We start from the raw sequence: 14411 nt of genomic DNA, 5'->3' as shown, positions 1-14411 counted from the left end.
GATCGCCGAATGACTGTTGAACAGATCGCCTCCAGAGTTGGCATTTCTGTGGGTTCTGTGCACACAATCCTACATGACGACCTGAAAATGCGAAGAGTGTCATCCAGGTGGGTGCCACGAATGCTGACGGACGACCACACGGCAGCCCGTGTGGCATGTTGCCAAGCAATGTTGACGTGCAACGACAGCATGAATGGGACTTTCTTTTCGTCGGTTGTGACGATGGATGAGACGTGGATGCCATTTTTCAATGCAGAAACAAAGCGCCAGTCAGCTCAAAGGAAGCACACAGATTCACCGCCACCAAAAATATTTCGGGTAACCGTCAGTGCTGAAAAAATGATGGTGTCCATGTATTGGGACAGCGAGGGCGTAATCCTTACCCATTGCGTTCCAAAGGGCACTACGGTAACAGGTGCATCCTATGAAAATGTTTTGAAGAACAAATTCCTTCCTGCACTGCAACAAAAACGTCCGGGAAGGGCTGCGCGTGTGCTGTTTCACCAAGACAACGCACCCGCACATCGAGCTAACGTTACGCAACAGTTTCTTCGTGCTAACAACTTTGAAGTGATTCCTCATGCTCCGTACTCACCTGACCTGCCTCCCAGTGACTTTTGGCTTTTTCCAACAATGAAAGACACTCTCTGTGGCCGCACATTCACCAGCCGTGCTGCTATTGCCTCAGCGATTTTCCAGTGGTCAAAACAGACTCCTAAAGAAGCCTTCGCCGCTACTATGGAATCATGGCATCAGCGTTGTGAAAAATGTGTACGTCTGTAGGGCGATTACGTCGAGAAGTAACGCCAGTTTCATCGATTTTGGGTGAGTAGTTAATTAGAAAAAAAATCGGGGGCCTTAGAAATTGAATGCACCTCGTAAAGGAACCGAAGCTTATGAATTAGGCAAAACATCGTAACCAGCTCGATTTCGGCCGACGCCCCATACAGTTCCTCAGTTCAGTACAGATTCAAAAACAAACACACAGAAAAATATATTGTATTTACCTTACATAAATGGCAACACAGGAGCCTCAAACAGAACAGAGGAAATCAGGACAGGCAACTCAGTCCGTTTGAACCATAAGTACTTCTGATTAAAAAAACAGAATTTGCATAACGACACATATTAGAGCATATACATGAACCTTTTTAACCTTAACCAGCAATGGCAAATATTAAGAAAAAATTAAAGCCTGATAATACAATCATCATTAGTGCAGGTAAATATCAAAGTTAACACGCAACGGAAAAATTTAAAATACTTAAGGATAGAAAACACACGCTCCCGTAGTGCAGAAAAATATCAGAGATTCTGCAAACAGGAGACGATAAAATGTAAGCTCTCTTGAACTCCAGCAAATGCTTAACTCGGGCCCGTATTTACTACCGAAACGATGGTCAACGTTAAAGGCCTCGGCCAAACAAGTGTTAGCAGTGCAAACTAAATCAACTTAGGGCACGAACATGAAACGGAATTCAGGAGCAAAGCACAGGGGTTTCACCAACCGCGGGTGACATTTAATTGCAATTTGCTCACCGTTGTCTCTGTGTTGGGCCTTGGTCAAGCGCATGGTCCTATTCCATCAGACCACTTTATCCCATAACATCCTGTGAGACGTCATGAGCTTACGTTGCGAATGATGTAAGCGGCCTGTTGTTAAATGTTACCTGTGGTTATCTTAGTAACTAGTGTAATCTACGATGTTTGTAAACTATGCTGTTTATTCCAGGTATATCAGATATATGTACGAGGGCATGGTTTGGCTGGAATCTGAGAGCTCAGATTAAACTGTCGATAGATAAATTAGTAGCTATTATATTTTCATTTGTTCCTCACAAATATTTGGCTGTTTATTTCTGCATTTGGTAAGATTTCCGAGGGAAAGGTTAGGCAGCAACTTAAGAGCTAAGTTGAATTGTTGCGAGTGACACGATTAGTGATTATTATTGTTTCTTACAATTATTTGTCTGTTCGTTGAGGGTGAGGCTATCCAGGAACCTAAGAGCATAGCTCAAATGGTCGTGAGTGAAAAGAGTATTAATGTCATTTCTAATTTGGTATTTTACAAATAATGACTGTTTTTTGGTATGTGTCGTCGTTAAGATGTTACATATATGAAATCGATTGTTTTTATAGGAGTGATGTTGTTACTGCTGGTGGCTTACACTTGTTTAAGAGTTTTATTTTTGTGGTGTGGTTTGTAGTAATAGTTCAGCTGCAGGGAATGGTTTCCTAAGTATTTATTGGTTATTTGTTTGTTTTCGGTTTTTGACTTGTTAAGTTTCGTTTGTAGTGTGATACCTATTTTATGTGTACATTTTTTCGGTTTACTCTGTAAAATTCGTACTTTATTTTCGATTAAGTAGTCTTTTGGGAGTGAGTCTGGTATCTCTGTCTTCATTTAAGCTATATCGGTCTAGTGTACGCTGCGATTCCACTTGGCTTTTTTTTCCATTTGTTGTCTGATTTACTTTAGAGAAATTCGTGTGTGTGGTTTCTTGAGGTGTCTTGTATCTCAGCCTTCCTCTGAGATGTATAGGTCCAGCATACTCTACAGTTCGACTTGTTCGACTTCAGTTTTTTTTTTTAATTTTCTTTCCATTTATTCTGAATGAGTTGATGTGTGTAATTTTTTCATTATGTGGTTCTTTTGTGTGTGATGGAATTGGGGAGGGGGGGGGGGGGGGAATTTGGAATCGCTCTCTTAGTTCCAGATATTATACACAGTCCATTCACGTATATGTGACTACTGCCCATGTTCGACGTCAGCGCGCAATAAACTTCACAGGCGGAAGGTGGGAGCACTAGCAGTGGAGGGTATATAAACCGCGTCAGGCGACACAGAAACCAGTGCAGTCCTTGTCGTACCGCGGAAACGGAGCGATTTATCTGACGTGCAAAAGGGCATGAACAGTGGCTTTCGGGCCAAGGGTGGAAGCATTTCCGAAACGGCTAAGTCTGTAAACTGTTCATCTGCCGCCGGGGTGAAAGTAAACAGTGCATGGGAACATGGCGCTATCCAAAGCCGGCTTTGAGGCAACAGCAGTGCACCACAGACCGTATATATGGGTGAAAGATGGTTACAGAGCTGTGTACGAGTGAACAGACGTGCAAGTGTTGAGCAACTGACCGTACGGATAAACCAAGGTCCCACAAACAGTGTCTCCTCAATGACCGTTTAGCGAACGTTGCTGCGTATGGTCGTCCGCAGCAGGCCCTGGATCACACACCCACGGTGACTGCTGGCAGAATTTACACGCCAATACAGAATACGGAACTAACCCGTGGTCTAGGGGTAGCGTCTTTGATTCATAATCAAAACGTCTTCGGTCCCGGGTTCGATCCCCACCACTGCCTAAATTTTGATAAATAATCAGCATTGGCGGCCGAAGACTTCCGGCATAAGAAGTCAGCCTCAATCTGCCAACGGCCTTGTCAAAGAGGGCGGAGGAGCGGATAGAGGTTCAGGGCACTCTCTTGTCCTAGGGGTGGGAAATTGCCCCTAAAGGCGGAAGAATCAGCAATGATCAACGACATGAGGATGCAGAAGGCAATGGAAACCACTGCATTAAAGACACGTAACGTGTATCCACAGGACATGTTGCCTGTAATTGAAGAAGTGTCATGATGATCTCTCCATTGGCAAAAGATTCCGGAATAGACCCCCATTCGGATCTCCGGGAGGGGACTGCCAAGGGGGAGGTTACCATGAGAAAAAGATTGAATAATCTACGAAAGGATGTCAGAAGCTTGAACGTGGTAGGGAAACTAGAAAATCTGAAAAGGGAAATGCAAAGGCTCAATCTAGTTATAGTAGGGGTCAGTGAAGTGAAGTGAAGTGGAAGGAAGACAAGGATTTCTGGTCAGATGAGTATCGGGTAATATCAACAGCAGCAGAAAATGGTATAACAGGTGTAGGATTTGTTATGAATAGGAAGGTAGGTCAGAGGGTGTGTTACTGTGAACAGTTCAGTGACCGGGTTGTTCTAATCAGAATCCACAGCAGACCAACACCGACAACGATAGTTCAGGTATACATGCCGACGTCGCAAGCTGAAGATGAACAGATAGAGAAAGTGTATGAGGATATTGAAAGGGTAATGCAGTATGTAAAGAGGGACGAAAATCTAATAGTCATGGGCGACTGGAATGCAGTTGTAGGGGAAGGAGTAGAAGAAAAGGTTACAGGAGAATATGGGCTTGGGACAAGGAATGAAAGAGGAGAAAGACTAATTGAGTTTTGTAACAAGTTTCAGCTAGTAATAGCGAATACCCTGTTCACTACAGGAGGAGGTATACTTGGAAAAGGCCGGGAGAGACGGGAAGATTTCAATTAGATTACATCATGGTCAGACAGAGATTCCGAAATCAGATACTGGATTGTAAGGCGTACCCAGGAGCAGATATAGACTCAGATCACAATATAGTAGTGATGAAGAGTAGGCTGAAGTTCAAGACATTAGTCAGGAAGAATCAATACGTAAAGAAGTGGGATACGGAAGTACTAAGGAATGACGAGATACGTTTGAAGTTCTCTAACGCTATAGATACAGCAATAAGGAATAGCGCAGTAGGCAGTACAGTTGAAGAGGAATGGACATCTCTAAAAAGGGCCATCACAGAAGTTGGGAAGGAAAACATAGGTACAAAGAAGGTAGCTGCAAAGAAACCATGGGTAACAGAAGAAATACTTCAGTTGATTGATGAAAGGAGGAAGTACAAACATGTTCCGGGAAAATCAGGAATACAGAAATACAAGTCGCTGAGGAATGAAATAAATAGGAAGTGCAGGGAAGCTAAGACGAAATGGCTGCAGGAAAAATGTGAAGACATCGAAAAAGATATGATTGTCGGAAGGACAGACTCAGCATACAGGAAAGTCAAAACAACCTTTGGTGACATTAAAAGCAACGGTGGTAACATTAAGAGTGCAACGAGAATTCCACTGTTAAATGCAGAGGAAAGAGCAGATAGGTGGAAAGAATACATTGAAAGCCTCTATGAGGGTGAAGATTTATCTGATGTGATAGAAGAAGAAACAGGAGCCGATTTAGAAGAGATAGGGGATCCAGTATTAGAATCGGAATTTAAAAGAGCTTTGGAGGACTTACGGTCAAATAAGGCAGAAGGGATAGATAACATTCCATCAGAATTTCTAAAATAATTGGGGGAAGTGGCAACAAAACGACTATTCAAGTTGGTGTGTAGAATATATGAGTCTGGCGATATACCATCTGACTTTCGGAAAAGCATCATCCACACAATTCCGAAAACGGCATGAGGTGACAAGTGCGAGAATTATCGCACAATCAGCTTAACAGCTCATGCATCGAAGCTGCTTACAAGAATAATATACAGAAGAATGGAAAAGAAAATTGAGAATGCGCTAGGTGACGATCAGTTTGGCTTTAGGAAAAGTAAAGGGACGAGAGAGGCAATTCTGACGTTACGGCTAATAATGGAAGCAAGGCTAAAGGAAAATCAAGACACTTTCATATGATTTGTCGACCTGCAAAAAGCGTCTGACAATATAAAATGGTGCAAGCTGTTCGAGATTCTGAAAAAAGTAGGGGTAAGCTATAGGGAGAGACGGGTCATATACAATATGTACAACAACCAAGAAGGAATAATAAGAGTGGACGATCAAGAACGAAGTGCTCGTATTAAGAAGGGTGTAAGACAAGGCTGTAGCCTTTCGCCCCTACTCTTCAATCTGTACATCGAGGAAGCAATGATGGAAATTAAAGGTTCAGGAGTGGAATTAAAATACAAGGTGAAAGGATATAAATGATACGATTCGCTGATGACATTGATATCCTGAGTGAAAGTGAAGAAGAATTAAATGATCTGCTGAACGGAATGAACAGTCTAATGAGTACACAGTATGGTTTGAGAGTAAATCGGAGAAAGACGAAAGTAATGAGAAATAGTAGAAATGAGAACAGCGAGAAACTTAACATCAGGATTGATGGTCACGACGTCAATGAAGTTAAGGAATTCTGCTACCTAGGCAGTAAAATAACCAATGACGGACGGAGCAAGGAGGACATCAAAAGCAGACTCACTATGGCAAAAAAGGCATTTCTGGCCAAAAGAAGTCTACTAATATCAAATACCGGCCTTAATTTGAGGAAGAAATTTCTGAGGATGTACGTCTGGAGTACAGCATTGTATGGTAGTGAAACATGGACTATGGGAAAACCGGAACAGAAGAGAATCGAAGCATTTGAGATGTGGTGCTATAGACGAATGTTGAAAATTAGGTGGACTGATAAGCTAAGGAATGAGGAGGTTCTACGTAGAATCGGAGAGGAAAGGAATATGTGGAAAACACTGATAAGGAGAAGGGACAGGATGATAGGACATCTGCTAAGACATGAGGGAATGACTTCCATGGTACTAGAGGGAGATGTAGAGGGCAAAAACTGTAGAGGAAGACAGACATTGGAATACGTCAAGCAAATAATTGAGGACGTAGGTTGCAAGTGCTACTCTGAGACGAAGAGGTTAGGACAGGAAAGGAATTCGTGGCGGGCCGCATCAGAAAAAAACAGAATAGCAAATGGTGGCCTTTTCAGCTGAATTACGCTTTATGCTCAATCTGACAGACAGCTATTGGCAAGGACGGCATGAAACGACTGAACACCCTGCAACAGCCGCCGGATGTGTCCAGGCTGGAGGAGGGAGTGCTATGATCTGGGGATCTGGGTGATCTCCTGATTCTGGGAGGCACAATGCATCTATCCTCGGGACCATGTCCACCCGTACATGAAGTTTGTCATCCCTCGGCTCAATGGTATCTACCATAAAAAAAATTCCAACGTGCCACACAGCTCTCAGTGCACGTGCGCCGTCAGAATAGCACCAGGAGACGTTTACCGCACTCCCCTGGCCACCAAAGTCCCCGGGTTTAAGCCCACTAGGAGTTCAGTGGGACTACCTCGATCCGGCAGTTCGTGCCATGCATCCTCAACCCAGAAGCATTGCGCAGCTGACCACACACTGGAGTCGACTTAGCTCCACATCGCTGTCGGTACTTCCAGAACCTCACTGACTCTCTTCCTGCGCGTCTCACAGGGGTTCGCACTCCAAAAATTGGTTATTCTGGATTTTATTAGATGGTCACATTAATGTGACTCGGCTGTTTATAATAGTTCAAACTAAGGCAGCGTTACGAGACACAATCTACCCACACTGTAGGTCCAGCCACACTGTGAATCCACATGCGTGGTTTCCTAGTATACTTCTTAGGTTTATTATGGACGGATGGCTGTCTATTATTTCTCGGTTATGTCGATGTTTCGTGGGGGTGTGTCTAGTGTCGCTGTCTTCGTTTGAGGTATATGGATCAAGTGAATTATTTCATTTCCATTTTGTGTTTTCTGTATATTTATGTTATCCTAGAGGACTTCGTGTGTGTGATTTTTCGATTATTGGTTGGTTTCGAATGATTTTATCTTAATTAGCCTTTTTTTTAGTTTGTCCCCGCTCAAACTCGCCCCTCCCCTCCCCCCCCTCCCCCCTCCCCCCCTCCGCCACCTGTTAATTTCATTTTATCAGTTAGTTGAAATATCTTGCGTGTTTTATATGCTTGTTTTCGAACGTAAAGGTCTGTTCTGTGGTCGCTATCTTGAAGAATGAAATCGGCCTCTTATTAAATGTTATCTGTGATTGTTTTAATAATTCGTGTAAACTATCCCCTTCACTCGAAATACGGCGTCATGAGTCAAAGCAAACGGGTGAAACTGGACCTTGCTCTATTCCCTCTGGCTCAGGAGAATAAAGGAGGGTGTTCGTGGCCAAGTCCGTCATCGAAGGCAGCAGAAAACATGCCTAGTCGAACCCAAACCTTGGCTCGGTTCCCCACAAACTAGGTGAGGCTCCGACTCTCCAGTAGACACATGCATACTCTACAACGTAAACGCGTACGATGCAAATCCGGCGGACGAACGTCCACGTCTAAGAGGCAGCAGACAGATCTCTGTCCGCCCCCGGTAGGTGAGTGGTCAGCGCGATAGAATGTCAATTGTAAGGGCCCGGGTTCGAGCCCCGACTGGGTCGGAGATTTTCTCGACCGAGGGACTGGGTGTTGCGTTTTCCTAATCATCATTTCATCCCCATCGCCGCGCAAGTCGCCGAAGTGGCGTCAAATCGAAAGATTTGCACACGGCGAACGGTCTACCCGACGGGTGGCCCTAGTCACATGACATTTTTAGTGCGAGCTGCGCGGGCACTGAAACCCCGCTCTAGACGCCGCTAAGGCACCACCTCAAGTGACGCCATAGCAGTCGTAGCTAAGGAAAGAAACGAAAAAGGTTTCACAATCAAAAGAACCCATATGAGCGCGTGAACGGCTCACTTACTTTAATTCCTTTCTTCTACGTCGCTCCTTACCGCTCTGCTACAATATACTTTTCAACTGATTTCTAGGAACTGAGATACTTGAACACTATTCGAGAGGGACAGCGATGTTATCACATCCGGTTAAACCGGCAGCTTAGAAATCAGGCTGTAGTGCTTCTTTGTCTCTTCATTTTCTTGTTTTTGTAATCTTCCACCAAGTACTTCTGTTACTACAACCAACTAGATAGGAACAATAATAATAATAATAACAATAATAATAATAATAATAATAATAATAATAATAATAATAATAGTGATATATTCGCGGCGAGTTGTAATCGAGGAGTGATAAGGATTTGTGATAAACATTTATTTTTCGATTCTCATGGACATATTAAAAATTTATCACACTTCCAGTTATCCCTAATCATTGGTAAGCCGGCAACATTTGGGTGGTATCCATTATAAAATAATGGAAAATATAGGACACTTGCATTAAGCACACTCTATGAATGCCCCTTTCTAATACCCGCATATGATTTTTAATAGTAATAGCAGCAAAAAGGCTCAGTAAAATTTAGAAAGAATAGCCGTCGGAAAATAATTTTTGACATGAAGCATAGTATTTCAACACAGGTACGGTGCAGTACCAGGAAGGAAAGAATAGGAGAGAATTTTGTATGTGTTGTACCTGGGCGATAACCCTCGTCAGACGAAATGAGTTTCTTTAATATCTTAGCAATTTGCTCTGTCTTGTAACTGGATATTTGTGTTAGTTGTCAACGGCTCACACTTCAAATAGTTTTTAATATAACTGGCTTTTGATAACATTTGATTTCACTTGCAGACTATTGATGTCTGGAAGAGTAATAATGTAACAGAAACACAAGTACTTGAAACATGTTTTCACATTTCTTTTAATTTCATAAAAAGTGTGCATCACAATTACAGCGATTGTTATCATTTCAAATGAAATAAGAAAATATATTAAACCTCTATTAAAGGGCTGACTGGAGGCGAGAGACTCAAAAGTGTTAGATAGTGCTTCTGTCTCAGGCAGGCAGTTTCAGGCAAGGGATTCCTGAGTGGCTATGTTCACCGTGTACGCCCCATAATGGAAAGGCGGTCGTCACACTGTACGTACTTTCTCTTTTTCTATCAGATTGCCAGTCATGTACATGTTTTTTAACGCTCTGTGTGTACGAGATCTGTCCTTCAGATTTTTTGTCTGGTTATTATTTTAATACGGTATGGGCAGAAAGCCACTACCCATCGTAACACATTGCAAACATTAAGGTAATCCTATTTGATTGTGATAATTATGGACAGAAACAGCAGAGTGTTCTGTTACATTTATTTCAGTTAATAACCTACGACGACTTGAACTCACTTGACTTTCAACATAATGGACTCCCACTGCATTATGCATTTCGTCTTCTGACAAAATTTGTCAACAAATATTGAAAATTCGAGAAATAACGTTATAAACTATCCTGTAACTTCAAAAAAAGTGTTCAGTTATTTCATAATTCCAATTGATCTTTTTCTATTCAGTTAGGTTACGAAGCGAGGTGACTTTTGAACCACCCTGTGTCATTATAAAACTATTATACTTACGATTTTCAGGTACCTTTTTGTACCAATAGTTTCGACTTCTTACGATTAGCAACTGTTGAGTCATACAACAATAAAAGAAGCTTGATCAGTGGAGTAAATGATAGCAATTCTAGCAACAATAAACTTGAGCCTTCTAGTTGCATACTCCTCCATATGTCTGCCAACACACGTTGGTGTACATAGCCTTGGTGTAACGCCCCACTTCCGTGTGAAAATCTTCTGGCTGTGAAATTTGCAGGAAAACGCCAGATAATGACTACCTTCTTGCTGGAGACAGAACGGACTATTCAATAATAACTTTACATTCTGGTACATATTCCCTATTTGTAACTAATGAATATAGAGAGAGATCGTTACGACACAAACACCTCATTTGGATTCTAAATAGCGAATGTGATGAAATGAATAGGAAAATGAATAAAAATTTGTCTGAATATAGCCCTATTGGCTAGTGCATTCGTTCTGGATAGTCGCATGTATACCTAACTCGCAAATAGTTGATATGTATTGCTGTTAAATTTCTAATATGTGTATGCAGTTAATGCTGAGCTGACCTATTCTTTGTGTCCACATTGAAGCCGAAGGAACCATCCTAAGAAACGATACTAGTTTTCCTCCTGCATAGCTCTTGCAACTCAGGATTGCAGTCGACACGCAAAAGTGTAAAAAAAGAGTTCTTATCCATGTCACTTAACAGGCAGCTGTAGTAGTAGTAGTAGTAGTAGTGTGTGTCCGTGTGTGTGTGCGTGTGTGTGTGTGTGTGTGTGTGTGTGTGTGTGTGTGTGTGTGTGTGTGTGTGTGTGTGTGTAAATCAAAGCGAATTGTGGACTGACGCAGACTAACAGGACTCAGTGTACTACACTACAAACAGCGAAACAATTTTTTTTTTTTTCGAATTCAGATAGGACGTCAAACTGAAACACAGTGAAAATCCAATGACGTTTTGTGCAGATGTGTTGCGCAGTGCCTTTAACATCCCATGTACTGCGACGCGTCGCACTTTTCAGTTATGAGCGAACAGCGAACAAATAAAGATGCCTAGAGCAATAGAGTCCCCGCCAGGTGTAAAGTGCTTGCTGTCATGGGCTAAGGGTTTCCGCCTGATTTTACGCAGCCCACATAACATAGCTGTCATGCGTGACAGCAAAGTGCGGCAGTGTTAGCAGGAACTCTATCCAGTGGCAACAAAGACGCTCCTGCAGCGTTTTCGATGTATAACGTTTGATCACTTACCATAAAGCCCATATATGGCTTCCTCTGATTTTCATGTCTTTGCTCGCATGAACCGCTGCTATGAGGATAGCATATTCGCACAGAGAACGAGTTTCAGACCACTGCAGAGAATTGCCGGAAAGTACAGGTGACTTCCATTTATGACGAGAGTATTGGAAAGCCGGTAAAACGCTGCGACAAATGTCTAAGTCGGAGGGACGACTATGTACAGAATTAGCTGGAATGTGTAGCTAAATATTGTAAATAAAACGTTTTTGAGCTTCACTGTCGTTTCCATTTCGCGAACGATCGGAGCTCGAGAAACAACACATCCGTCGTAATATGAAATGTGTGATTAGGTCACTGTTCGGGTAGTGGAGAGGATTGAAGGACAAGATCATATCACTTTAATTAATTTTAAAAGGCTATGTAGCTAAGCAAATGATGGTAATGTAGACTGAGCAATTACTATTTCTTTCGCGAATTCCAGATGTTACGAAAATACCGAGACAATGAATTTTCTGCGCAGGAAGTGTTCCAAGAGGAACGTAATTCCCATGAAAGTATCAAAGTTATCTCAAACAGAGAAAAGTGCTTCATGTGGCCTGGATCTCGGCATTCTTTTTTTAAATTTTTCCCTGAAACTACATAATACCTTAATAGAATTAAGTTTTGTGCCGTACTTCTCTCTAACAGCTAGCCCCACAAGACCTAGATGCTTGACGACGACGCCAGATGGCAGTCCCGCTCTGAGGTGTATCCTAGTCCGTCGTAAACGAAACGCAGTCTCCTTTTTTCTGGCCGCAGAGCGTGGCTTTATGGGCTCGGCAATTCAGTCAGGATCTGACAATTTTAGTGTTATAGGGAGGCCGGATGCCCCTCCTGTCACCATCCTCCCCCGGTCGTTGTGGCCGAGCGGTTCTAGGCGCTTCAGTCTGGAACCGCACTGCTGCTACGGCCTCAGGTTCGAATCCTGCCTCAGGCATGGATGTGTGTGATGTCCTTAGGTTTAAGTAGTTCTAAGTCTAGGGGACTGATGACCTCTGTTGTTAAGTCCCATAGTGCTCAGAGCCATTTGAACCATTCACCATCTTCCCTCCGCTCTCCCCCCCTCCCCACCCCCCAATACGCCAATAGTCTGCGTCTAGTGCTATCCCACGTGAAAGCGTGAGGACGTGTTGGAAATGTTTGCGAATCATAGAAGATACCGCCTACCTCAGGCGGCGCGCCTCCCCGGATCCCGGAAGCCGGGTGCTAACCCGCGCCACTGTCTGGCGGGATGGTAAACGTCACGCAGTGCTTTGTGCGAACGTAAATAAACAGCATAATTACAAACACACGCACTGCGTTTTATATTGCGCGACTTACGTGACTCTTTATTTATTATTAGATTTGAAATTTAAATACGAGTTTGTGTCATCATTGAATTTTGTCTTCATCAGACTAGCATGATGGCTGGATTTCTGTTATCGTCTACATCATTCTCAACTTTCCTCAATTTTGAGATCTTCAGGAACGAATACTTTGATTAATATGTGCATCAATTCCACTGAGAGGACTTTCTGTTTCAGCCTAAGTAGCTCCAGATTCAGGTTCTGAGTGGTGGGTGTCTCCATCGCTAATGGTTGTGTTGCTTATTGAGTGCTGCTGCTGTTTGGTTTGTGGGGCGCTCAACTGCGCGGTAATGAGCGCCCGTACCATGTCCCAATTTTTACGCAGTCCGTTTTTTATTCACAGTCCATTCCAGTCACTGTCACAAATAATTATGAGGATAGTGACGATGAAACGATGAGAACAACACAAACACCCAGTCCCCGGGCAGAAAAAATCCCCAACCCGGCCGGGAATCGAATCTGGGACCCTGTGATCCAGAGGCAGCAACGCTAGCCACTAGACCACGAGCTGCAGACTGCATATTGAGTGAAAACGCTCCTTTTGTGATACTAAAACCAGGAAGCTGTTCAAATTTACGTACTTCATTTCCTTTTTACGCGTTGTTGTAATTTTACCTATTTTTAGCGCCACATATTTAGCAAACTGTTCTCCAAATTTGTTTCCTTAGACGATAAGTTGAACTATTATTATAACTATAATCTTTGGGTGTCTTCTTTCTACAATATTTTCTGCATTACAGTTAGAACGTCAGTTAGTCATGGACTGTGCGGCTGGTGCCGGCGGAGGTTCGAGTCCTCCCTCGGGCATGGGTGTATGTGTTTGTCCTTAGGATAATTTAGGTTAAGTAGTGTGTAAGTTTCAGGACTAATGACCTCACCTGTTAAGTCCCATAAGATTTCACACCTAGAACGTCAGTTGGGCAATATAGCGATAAGATTGGTTCACACGTTGACACTTGTTGATGGCCCAGCATTGAAATCTGCAGCAATTTGCGGAAGGGTCGCGCTTCTGTCACGTTGAGCGATTCGGTTCAGTTGTCGTTGGTTCCGTTGTTGCAGAATCTTATTCCCGCCGCAGCGATGTTGGAGATTTGTTGTTTTGCCGGATTCCTGATATTCACGGTACACTCGTGAAATGGTCGTACGGGAAAGTCCCCACTTCGTCGCTACCTCGGAGATGCTGTGACCCATCGCTCGTGCGTCGACTATAACACCAAGTTCAAACTCACTTAAATGTTGATAATCTGCCAGTGTAGCAGCAGTTCCTCTTTATTTGAATACGCATGCCTATACCAGTTTCTTTGACGCTCGAGTGTAATACTACTGAAGAAACCTACTGCTAATAGTTTCGAATTCGTTTGCTTTAAATATTTTTATGCATAAATTTTCTCTGGTGCAGGTGTGAATAAAATCGCTGATTCGCTGCTGTAAGGAGGAAGTCCTGACACTCACAACTAGAGTGGATTGAAAAATTCTAATGTTGAGAAAAAGAAGCAGAGCAAAGACATAAAGATTCCAGATTGCCAACAGCTGCAGGGATATGGGGACAAAGCATACTGTCTCTGTTGGTCAGAGGAAAAGCTTTTAAGTGTCGCCAGACGGATATTTTAGAATCTTATCCACGACGAAATCTGACTGTGACAAAAAGAGTTTTGATCGAGATTCTGCAATGCACCTTTGGTATACTAATCAATAAGTTGTGATTTTTTTGAGCAATTATGACGATTCCCTCTCATGTGATTCTGTACTAATGACTTCCACACAATTATCAGCATCATTTGTGGACAATAACATTCCTAAAACGGACTGACCTGAGCAGAGTCCCAATCAGAACTCAATGTA

Source organism: Schistocerca cancellata, chromosome 2 (assembly GCF_023864275.1).
Source record: "Schistocerca cancellata isolate TAMUIC-IGC-003103 chromosome 2, iqSchCanc2.1, whole genome shotgun sequence".
Lineage (NCBI taxonomy): Eukaryota > Metazoa > Arthropoda > Insecta > Orthoptera > Acrididae > Schistocerca > Schistocerca cancellata.
Note: the sequence above shows the minus strand (reverse complement) of the source record.